We start from the raw sequence: 7984 nt of genomic DNA on the forward strand, positions 1-7984 counted from the left end.
ACCTGGGAATGCAATGAGGCCTTCTGTATTGCTCCCTGCTGGGGCTGCACCTTGTTCCTCTGTTTATTTATTTATTTATTTGAAAGCTTTTATATACCGGTATTAGTGTGAAACATCATATCGGTTTACATTAAACTGAAAGATAGAAATTACATGGAACAGGGAGTGGGGAAATGGGGACTAAAGAGAAAACTGCATAAATGATTATAGGATAGGCAGAGGGAAGAGGAAACAAATAATGCATAATAAATAATAACATGATTATATCATAACATTAAAATGATTTAAAAAACAGTATAACAGCTGGGGGGTGATAGGATTAAGTGGTTATAGGTTATGGCTTTCGGGTAATAAATCATAACAGAGAAATATCATTGAGAACACGGTAGGGTAAGAGGGTAAAAGATGGCATGACAGAAAGGTGTCATATAAAGAATAGATAGTGATAGGGGATGCACGGGGAGGGGCAGAAGGGTCCTATTCTGGGTATGCCAGTTTAAAGAGCCAGGTCTTTAATTTTTTTCTGAATTTATTATTGCAGGGCTCAAGGCGGAGATTCACAGGTAGTTTGTTCCAGTGGGTGGGGCCTGCAATAGAAAGGGCTCGATCTCTTGTGGAGGATAGGTGTGCCGTTTTGAGGGAGGGGGTGTGGAGCATGCCGTTGCGGTTAGTCCGGGTGGGACAGGTGGATTGTATGAAATGAAATGGCTCATCAAGCCAGTTAGAAGTATGTGTGTAAATAGATTTGTGAATAATGGTTAAGGTTTTAAAGAGGATGCGAGAGGGGCTAGGAAGCCAGTGAAGGTCTTTGAGGATTGGTGTGATGTGGTCCGGTTTTCGTGCATGTGTGATGGTTCTAGCTACAGCATTCTGCAGCATTTGGAGTGGTCTTATGGTGGAGTAGGGGAGGCCAAGGAAGAGGGAGTTGCAATAGTCTAGTTTGGATGAAAGGGTTGCCTGAATGACAGTGCGGAGGTTGTGGGTGTAGAGGAGCGGTTTGAGCTTTTTCATGATGCTGAGCTTCTAGAATCCTTCCTTCAAGACTTTGTTGATATGTTTTTTCATGTTTAGTGATTGGTCAATTAGGACTCCAAGGTCTAGTACACAGGGTTGAGAAGCAATGGAGTTGAAAGCTGGGTCACTAGAGAGTGATGGCTTCAGACTATGATGGTTAGAAATGAGTAGAGGTGTGCATCCGTTTTCCACATATTTGTAATCCGCAACTTATTTTTTCCTATCTGTTAAATACGTGGGGAGGCGAAACGCATCGCGACTCCCCACGTATAAAACAGATTTCTGTTTTATTCGGCGCGCCACAAGGCGCGCGCTTTTCTTCGCCGCCATTAGCTGCGAGCTAGTACCCAGGATTACCACAAAATGGTGGCGCCCCTGCGGTAACCATGCCAACCTGTCTGACCCTTTCCTGTGAGTCGCAGTGACTCACAGGAAAGGGTCGGACAGGTCGGCATGGATACCGGAACGCAGCGTATCCGCACTGACATTTTCTGAGCAGCACTGAATGCAGCCAATCACGCTGTCATTCAGTGCTCTCTGTGGATTTTAGTGATGAGCCTGTAGTATATAAACAGCAGCACGAGGAGGCACGCAGTTATTTCCAGCGATTCTGTGGGGAGGTGGGCTGGCTGGGTGCGTGGAAGAGGCAGCCAGGCAGGCAGGCAGAAGCAGAACTGATAGAGAAGAGATACTAGGCTAGCAAAGGAAAGAAAAATATTCCTTGTCTTGCTGTAGTGTCAGGGGTCAGCTACAGTCACTAGTATTCCTGTTTCTTTCAAGCAGTTTATTTTGGTCATACTCATCTGTGACAGAGAAGAGAAGCTAGCTGACCACCATTTACCATTGAGGGTGTTGGTGGGCTGGCTTGGAGAGAGAGATATTATTTTCAATGTCATCCATTTTTCTGGAGTGACAAAAATTCCTGCTTTATTAAATCCAATTACTTAGTCTGTCAGTGCAGTGGGCATTTTAAACAGACTGAACATTGTCATTCAGTAGGTCTGTGCATCTGGGCATTTTAAACAGAATGAACATTGTTTGGACATCTGGGCAGTGGGCATCTGGGCATTTTAAACAGACTGAACATTGTCATTCAGTGGGTCTGTGCGGTCAAGTGCCCGGGGAGTACTCTGCCTCTTTTGTGCTTAAAAGCAAGCAGGTTCTGTGTGCACGCCACACACTAGTACGCAGCCAGGCAGTGAGACAGTGGGCGGTGGGCATTTTAAACAGACTGAACATTGTCATTGAGTGGGTCTGTGCAGTCAGGTGCCCGGGGAGTACTCTGCCTCTTTTGTGCTTACAAGCAAGCTAGTTCTGTGTGCACTCCACACACATTAGTGCACAGCCAGGCAGGCAGTGTGACAGTGGGCAGTGGGCATTTTAAACAGACTGAACATTATTATTGTGGGCCAGTGGGCAGTGTTACCACTCAGTGACATAAAATCCATAATGTCAGGGAAAGAGAGATGCAATCGACTTATTGGGACTGGCAGAGGAGGCACCCCAAAAGACACTAGTGCAACACCACCAGTACAGCTAAAAAGGCAACTGTCGCAATCTAAACTTTTTGTAGGGGATGGCAGTTCCATGCCAAAAAAAACAAAATCTGACCATGATACATTGCCATTGCCACCACTTGTTTCTGGCCCTGTAATTTTGGAGGAGAGGGAAGGAGAGGCAGAGTCATGCCAGACAAAATGTAGACACACAAAAGCAGCAGGGGGGCAGAAGTCTTGACTAACACTTAGCGTTCACAAGGTAGCACAGTCACTGTTAGCTTCTGATTCAGATGAAGAATCTTCTTGGGTGGGATTCTCATCAGATACGGAAGAAGTAATATCTGACGAATCTTCGGTAGAATCAGTTAGTCCTGTCTTAGCCTCCAGAATTGTGCAGCAGGGGAGAGATGACAGTGATATCGAGGAGGAGGAAGAGCAGTCAGTACGGGGACAGAGGGTGACTGGTGCCCCCTCTGGCATTGCTTCTCAGGGTGCACCCACTACCTCAACTCCAGTGCCAGCATCCACCCCCAAGGTGTTAGAGAGGGGAGGATCACGAAAGACATCTCCGATCTGGAAACACTTTATAGTGAAGGAAGACCCGCGTTATGCTCGGTGTAATTACTGTGCCAGGGATATTAGCAGAGGCAAGCAAATGGGACATCTATCTAATTTTGGCATGAACCATCATATGAAGAGGCAACACCCAACAAGATTACTGCCATCTGGGGATAGTGGCAGTTATTTTATTTATTTTATTTATTTAACATCTCTTTTTACCGATATCCGTTTGCACATCGCATCGGTTCACAATAAACAAAAGCTTTTGGGCGGTGCCCTTACATGTAACGGATAACTTAGTGACCTAGGAAAAATACAATTAACTTTTGGGAGGAGCCCTTACATATAACAAACATCAATGGGTAGATGCAAAGCAATAGAACTGTAACTATAACTATATACATGAGAGTGCACAGTACAAAATCAGCGGACATAAGGCGTTCATAACAAAATGACATTGTAAAATTCACAGGGGGGTTTTATGTAATAGGGGAACTAGTCGGGAAACTCCTTCCAACCAGTGTGCAGTGGTAGGTAAGCAGCAGAGTCTGCCCACGCCCTCATACCCTTCTAGCAGTCAGGCGGCAGGCCAGCAACCCCCTGACATGTGGCAGAAGCGACAAACCACCATGAAGGAAATGGGGTGGAGTGTGGTAACGCTATCCCGGGGTAGGAGGCAGGCAGCTTCAAAAATTGTAACCAGGAGCATTGGGGAAATGATTGCCCTTGATGACCAGCCCTTGCAGCTAGTGCAGAATGTGGGTTTCAAGCGTTTTTTGAAGGTCGTACTACCAAATTACAAAATCCTGTGCAGAACCACATTTAGTAGAAAGGTCATCCCCAGCCTGTACAAGCAGTGTCGCAGTCGTTTGCAAGCACTGCTAGCTAAGGCAGACGGAAGAGTGCATTTCACCTGCGATATCTGGACCGCCATGAATGCTGCACACTCTTACCTCTCTCTGACAGCACACTGGTGGGACATGGCAGAGGCAGATGCAGCCAGCAGCTCTATTACTGAAGAAGTATCAGGGTGGAGGTGGGCTTTACTGCACACCCACCTGACAGACCAGGCCCATACCGCAGGCAATATTCTAGCATGCATCAGACAGATGCTGGAGGGCTGGCAACTACACCAGCGAGACAGGAAAACGCAGGCAGGGTTCTTTGTCACAGACAATGGTGCAAACATGGTTAAGGCAATAAGCGATGGGCGGTTTAAGAACATCCGATGTTTTGCACACACTCTGCACCTGGTAGTGAAGTCAGCTCTGGGCTTGGAGTCCAATGACAAGGAGAATGAATACCTGCATAGGTTAATACAGAAGTGCAGGAACATAGCAGCACACTTCCACAGAAGTGTGAAGGCGGGGCAGGTTCTCCGACAAAAGCAGACTGATTTGGATATGCCTCACAAGCGCCTCATTCAAGACATTGCCACCCGGTGGAATTCCACCTTTATGATGCTGGAGAGGTTACTGGAGCTGCAGATACCCCTTCATGAACTTTCTGGTACAATGGACATAGGTGTGCAGAATCCCCTAAGGCATCATGATTGGTTAGTCATGAGTCAGCTGGTAAAAATCCTGCAGCCCTTCAAGGATGTCACGGAGGAGCTGAGTTCCAGAAGTGCCACATTGGCTGACATCATCCCTATAGTTAAATTCCTGGATAAACATTTGGAGGCCTTTAAACAGGAAGAGGGAATGACTGCTGAGGTGCTGCAGTGTCTGGACGTTTTGCAGCAGCAGGTGAAAGACAAATTAAGTCCTTTAACAGATGACTGCACATACATGCTCGCCTCTGTCTGTGATCCACGTGTGAAAGGTAAACTCGCCCTACAGACCAATTGTCTGTCATTTGTGAAGGAGCTGCTGTTAGCAAAGGTCCGTGAACAGGAGCGCCATAGGCGGAGACAGATTAGGCTTGAAGCAGAGGTGGAAACAGCAGGCACGTCAGAGAGTTGTGCTGCTAGCCCAGGCAGGAGCAGCCCTGTGTCAGTGACAGATTGTACCTCCTCCTCCACATCAGAACGCCCAAGGTATGTTGGCCATAAAGATTCATCAGTTGTGCAACGGGCGAGAGAGAAAGTAGCTGGATTGAGTGACTCTGAGCCCTCCCAAGCACAGGAGGAGACAGCAGCACAGCTGTCAGTGACACGGTATCTCTCAGAGCCGATAGAGAAAATGCAGACAGATCCGCTGGTATATTGGGCACACAAGTCCACTGTCTGGCCACACCTAGCCAAAGTGGCTCAGCGATATCTGACATGTCCACCAACCAGTGTGCCCAGTGAACGTGTCTTTTCAATGACAGGGGATATCATGAGCCCTCACCGTTCAAGGCTGGCACCAGAGTTGATGGAAATGCTAGTGTTTTTGAAAGTAAACCTGCCTTTGCTTGGCTTTCCAAATTTTCCCTGTGAATGGCAAGATGAATAAAAGCTATTCAAAGCCTTGCAGCAGCTCCAATTGCCTCCTATGCTCCAGATAATGTAAGCACTGCAGCACATGTTCCTGACATGAATCGCTGTGCCTGACCGTCTACTGTGCAGGCCTTGTGTTCCTACCAGTGTTTGACCTCGATAGCTGCGCCTGTTCATCCAGGCCTTGTGTCCCTAGGTAGGATTGACCTCTGTCCTCGACTGCTGCACCTGTGAATCCAGGCCTTGTGTTCCTAAAAGTGTTTGACCTCGATTGCTGTGCCTGTTCATCCAGGCCTTGTGTCCCTAGGTGGGATTGACCTCTGTCCTCGACTGCTGCGCCTGTTCATCCAGGCCTTGTGTTCCTAAAAGTCTTTGACCTCGATAGCTGTGCCTGTTCATCCAGGCCTTGTATTCCTACCAGTGTTTGACCTCGATAGCTGTGCCTGTTCATCCAGGCCTTGTGTTCCTAAAAGTGTTTGACCTCGATAGCTGTGCCTGTTCATCCAGGCCTTGTGTTTCTAAAAGTCTTTGACCTCGATAGCTGTGCCTGTTCATCCAGGCCTTGTGTTCCTCTGGGGATAGGGAAATACCTACAGTACCTGAGTGTAATCAACTATGAAGTGCTGGAAACGTTTTAAAATAAGAATATAAATAAATTAAAAATAAAAAAATTACTATCCCTTTTCATCCAGGCCTTGTGTTCCTATAAGTGTTTGACCTCGATAGCTGTGCCTGTTCATCCAGGCCTTGTGTTCCTAAAAGTGTTTGACCTCGATAGCTGTGCCTGTTCATCCAGGCCTTGTGTTCCTAAAAGTGTTTGACCTCGATAGCTGTGCCTGTTCATCCAGGCCTTGTGTTCCTAAAAGTGTTTGACCTCGATAGCTGTGCCTGTTCATCCAGGCCTTGTGTTGCTAAAAGTGTTTGACCTCAATTGCTGTGCCTGTTCATCCAGGCCTTGTGTCCCTAGGTGGGATTGACCTCTGTCCTCGACTGCTATGCCTGTTCATCCAGGCCTTGTGTTCCTAAAAGTCTTTGACCTCGATAGCTGTGCCTGTTCATCCAGGCCTTGTGTTCCTCTGCTGATAGGGAAATACCTACAGTACCTGAGTGTAATCAACTATGAAGTGCTGGAAACGTTTTAAAATAAGAATATAAATAAATTAAAAATTAAAAAATTACTATCCCTGTTCATCCAGGCCTTTGTTCCTAAAAGTGTTTGACCTCGATAGCTGTGCCTGTTCATCCAGGCCTTGTGTTCCTAAAAGTCTTTGACCTCTACGGTACAAAGTCAACATAGGTTGATATTGCAGATTTGGACTTGAGTAGCAGTATTCTTATTTCTGAGAGATCTTCCATTTCCTTTTTCATCAGCTGAAGTGCGTAAGTACAGTCGGAATTCACTAGACGCCAACGATATTCACTAGACGCCAATGTAAACACTGGGTACACCCAACTCTATGAGTGGACCCGTTCCAGGGAGTCCTTCCCTGCACAAAGGAAAGGGAACTCTCTCCTGGGCCAGCTTGTCTTTCCCCTATCAAAACCACGGGGACCAGACTACCTCCACTCTGCCAGCCTGTCTTGCCCCTTTCAGCTTTCTGTCACTCTGCTTTGCTGCCATACACCAGATGACTCACTTAACTCCTTGTGGTGCTCTAGCCACTCTCATGGTTCCTCAGTGTGTTGGTGCTAGTCTATCTGCTTGCTATGTTCCCCCTTCATTGTGCTGTTGGATGTCAATGCAACTTGTTTTGCCGCTTTGCCTGTCGTGCTGCCTTCGATGGTTCATGCATCTGCTATCGGTGCTCTGTTTTGAAGCTGTGGTGTGTTTTTGACATTCTCACTGCTGCTTTGTGCCTCTGTTAAAGCACTCTTGTCACTTCTGGTACCCCTTTGCACCTTTCCAGTGCCTTAGGCTATTCATGCCACTTTGGTGCCACTTTGCCACAGTCTAAGTACCTTGGAGCTCTTTTGTTGTTGTGATGATTGCTCCCCAGAAGTTTCATGAAAATTGATAAGAAAACCCCAATTCTGCAGCCAAAAATAGGCTGGAAATCCTTCCCCCATTGACTTTAATGGGAACCGGGAAACGTATTGACAGATCGACAACTTATGGAATTCTCCATACTTCCGTATAAAACGGAATCGACCCTCCACGAAAACGTATCACGAATACAATGAAAACTTTTTGTCTGCACATTCCTAGAAATGAGTAGCTCAGTCTTAGAGGAGTTCAGGGCTAGGTGGAGGGTTGTGAGTAAGTTGTTTATGGAGTTTAGGCATTTCTCCCAGAATTTTAGAGTGTCTGAAATTGAGTTTTGTGTCGGGATGATGATTGTACGTCATCTGCGTAGATGTAAAATTTGAGTCCCAATCAAATCTTCTCCCCCCAGGGCATGCAACAATATAAAACAATTTAGCAATTATCCCATCATGGAAATTGTTCCTAGTGATGGGGAATAAATGAAAGTTATAAGAGGGTAGTCAG

The sequence above is a fragment of the Rhinatrema bivittatum genome, chromosome 19 (genome assembly GCF_901001135.1).
Source record: "Rhinatrema bivittatum chromosome 19, aRhiBiv1.1, whole genome shotgun sequence".
NCBI classification, from domain to species: Eukaryota; Metazoa; Chordata; class Amphibia; order Gymnophiona; family Rhinatrematidae; genus Rhinatrema; species Rhinatrema bivittatum.